This window comes from Rhagoletis pomonella, unplaced genomic scaffold, assembly GCF_013731165.1.
Source record: "Rhagoletis pomonella isolate Grant_MI unplaced genomic scaffold, Rhpom_1.0 Rhpom_scaffold_00003, whole genome shotgun sequence".
Taxonomy (NCBI): Eukaryota; Metazoa; Arthropoda; class Insecta; order Diptera; family Tephritidae; genus Rhagoletis; species Rhagoletis pomonella.
In genome coordinates, this window is record NW_023458557.1 from 9,572,922 (window position 1) to 9,576,982 (window position 4,061).

Here is a 4,061-nt window from a genome sequence, read left to right on the forward strand (position 1 = left end):
TTTTTTTTTGGATCAATCTTAAAAAAAAACTACTAGACATAAAAGAAAAAAGTGTGCGTTGTAATTTTAAACCAAATTGTCGTGATTTGCTCTTGATGTTACGTCTTTTTGCATTTCAGGTGACGATATATTCGTTTCAATCACTTCAAATGGGGCTCTTTGGGGAATTTATTTTAAGGAAAAGTTTTAAAAAGAGTAATTTTGTTTACTTGTCGGCCAATATTTTTTTCATAGATAAATATGTAAATTGGATCCATGCTTAAAGGCCTATGTGGTAAAACTCTCCCCCTACGTCTCCCTTCTTTGCTATTTAAAGTGAAAGATTAAGCTCCTACAATAGGGATTTCCACCAGAAATCTTCAACATTAAGCTATAAAGAGATTCGATGCTGAAATATTTAAAAAGCTATAGGTCTGACCTTTGATTAGGTAAGAACTGCGTAACTATCTGAAACCCTTATCATTCGTGATTCCAATAATTCAAATACTTATAAAAAAAGGGATGATTTTTTAAAAAAATAACAATATTCTGATCCGATTCGGCTGGCAGCCAGGATCTTAAAAACATAATTTTGTTCAAATTTTCATTCCTGGAAAATAATAATTTATTTTCCATATCCACCTATCTAGCTCGCTATAAGCACAAATTCTTCAAACCAGTCGCAGAAGTAACCATTAAAAATTAATTACAAAAACTAAAATCGAAAAACGCTGATGACGTTACGAGTTCCCCAAATTCTGAAACTGCCAAAGGAATGAGAATGAAGAATTCTTTTTAAAAAGCTTCAGAAAAACCTGACACATCTGGTTTGGTTTGTAAGCGCTGTTTAAACAACGATCTCACCATTACGCTAGATTCTTCAAGTGAACATGAAAGTCAGGAGGATACATCCGACATATGCAGCCCCCAATGCAATTCTCATAAAATTTTGAATTTTTAAATTCAAGTACTAAATAAAGTAAGCATTATTAAAAATTACTAACTTTTAAATATTTTTATTTACCTAAATAACTTAGTTTACTACCTGGTTATTTCTTGAAAATACTTGACATCCGCATCCGCATCCGCGGATGTTAGCTGTTAGACATCCGCATCCGCATTCGCATCCGCGGATGTCTAAAATTTCACATTCGCAACATCCGTAGTCACTAATATTTGACTTACCAACAGGCCGCTTACGCAGAAAGGTGTTCAGCCCCTTTTCTTCGCAACACAGAAAGAGAATTCTACTTTGTGAGGGTTATAATCCCTATGCGCGGCCACAGGCCGCCTACGCAGAAAGGTGTGCTCTGCACAGAAAGAGAATTCTACTTTTTGAGAATTATAATCCCTAGGCGCGGCCGCAAGCCGCCTACGCAGAAAGGTGTTGTCTGCAAAAGGTGTTCAGCCCCTTTTCTTCGAAACACAGAAATAGAATTCTACTTTGTGAGGGTTATAATCAGGGTGCGGAGAACGATCAAAATACGATCTTTTTCACAACCAATCGCGGCCGAAAATTGAGTGCTTCCAATTTTTTGCGATTGATAAAGTTGCGCCTCGAACAAAAGCATTTACGATCTCTTACGAGCAATATCAATGTTCGTTACACCGATGGCCTACCAACTGTCATTTTGACGAGCAATGTGATTGCAATTTTTGTGTGTGGGCACTTTGATGTCTTGAAATAAGCATTTGCCGCATGACGCCACCAGACAACATTCTCTCAATTTCGGGGTTTAAAAACATTTAAATCTTTAAAAAACTTGCTGAATAATTTCCTAAAACGTAATCATAAATAATCCAATAAAAACAGATTTTTATTTTGATTTAATATCAAAATTTCATCGATGTTACCACCAGCCCGCTTTCTTTCAAATGAAAATATGGCTGTCAAACTATCGAATTGCCTGCAATAGATGTCAAGCAATAAGCGGTGACATATATTGCAGCACATGAGAAATAGGCGGTCTCCATTGGAAATATATTTTGTGACATGGTTATCACGACATCAGTGTTTTCCTGTGGAGACAGGGCCTTAAGGTTAGAAAGGGTACTGTCACACGGTCAGAATTTATTGACGTAATCCAAGTATCGCGATATTTATTGACGGTGTAGCATGCAGTATTGATGGATCGTGATCCATATCGCAAAATTTCTAAAAATTTTTAAATCTGGATCGTGGATCGCAATACCGTCAATAAATATTGAACGTGTAGCACTTTCAAAACGCGATCTATACATTTCGTCAGTACATCTTTTACTCTCATAATGCGAACATCGAAAAGGTATTCGCTCTCGGTGCTGAAAACCTTTCAAGTCAAATTGAAAAAATTTTAATTAACATTCGAAATTTTAAAATAATTGTGGAATGCATTATCTGTAAATTATACGTAGAAAATAAAAATATATTCTTGCGTCATAATAAGCGTTCAGCACAAACATTTTAATTATTTATCGAAGTATTGATTTTTATGGAAAAAGCGCCGCAGGCGAAAATTTTTAATAAAAAAATTGCGCGATTTTTTTATTACAAATTTTCATTATTTATATATATATTAAACGAAAGAAGATACCGAATAGCATTGAACAGTGCACACACCTTATAAGGAAAAGTGAATTATTACGAAATACTAATACAGTGGCAGCACTATAGCTATTTTGGAATCTCGCGTTTCAGTTCGCAAAGATTGTCAACTTCTTTTTAATAACAAAATAAGGTAATTCTCTAGTGTAGTGTAACAACCCCTAAAAAAGGTCCGGAAAAGTCGGGAGGGGTACCAAACGACGCGTTTCGGCCCCGCTATTAACAAACTGGAGGGGAAGGGTTAATATTATTAACAATTTAAAAGTTATAAACAAAAGACCCTTCTTAAATTTCGTCGTTTTCTATGAGCAATTACCACGTCAAAAATGCACTAAATAACCAGTTTACACTTTTAAAACACTATTAAAACGTCTCCGGTTATTATTTTATGCAAACCAAATCATTTATTCACTTTTATTTTATATATTTCGTTAATAAAACAGAGTAAACAAACTTTGCGCCTGCCAAAATTATTTGGGGTGTTCACAGTTCGTTCCAAATTGTGTCTGAAAATGTAGACGTCTACATTTTGAGACATCTTTAGCATCAAACTGTGAGCACCCCTTTCTAGCTGTCGTCGCAAAATCGTCTCAAAACTTTGCTGGTGTTGCCAGACATTTCTTCCTAGCGTGCATTTTTTATATGTCGCCTTTCGATTTTGTTTCTGAAAAATTGTAATTATTTAACTTAATTACCAATTCGTAATATTTGTTATTTCTTTTCCTTGGTTTGTTTCTTCTCATCAGAAATTGCGCTCAAATTACATGCAAATACAGAAAACGTGCCCAATAAATAAAAAAAATGTGATTAGTATTGCCATAATGCAACCCTGCTACGAGGTTGCAAAATGTAGACGCGTAAAAAACATACCTTTGAGAGTGACAAAATGTAGACGGCGTCGTTTTCCAATTTTGTATGGGAAACAACAACACCACAGATTTTACGGTTAGAAAACGTCTTAAAATGTATACGTCTACATTTTCAGTCACTATTTGGAACGAAACTGTGAACACCCCAATTATAACCTCAAATCGCTGGTATTGCCACTTTATTTCACATTTCATTTGCGCTATTATACTCAGTTTACACTATACACTTCATCTTCTTCTTTTTTTACTTTCACCTAAGTAAGATATTCTAACCAAAATATAATAGCAAATTTCGCTATACTATGGCAGCGCTACTTTTATGGTTTACAGTTATTTTAGCTGTAATTAAAAGTAAGCGTCATGGGGTGCCAAAAGTGCGATTTTTTATTAAAAATTTTCATTATTTATCAAAGTATTGATTTTTATGGAAAAAGCGCCGCAGGCGAAAATCTTTAATAAAAAATCGCGCTATTTTTTATTAAAAATTTTTATTCTTTATCGAAGTATTGATTTTTATGGGAAAATATATTAAACGAAAGAAGATACCGAAAAGCATTGAACAGTGCACACACCCTATAAGGAAAAGTGAATTATTACGAAATACTAATACAGTGGCAGCACTATAGCTA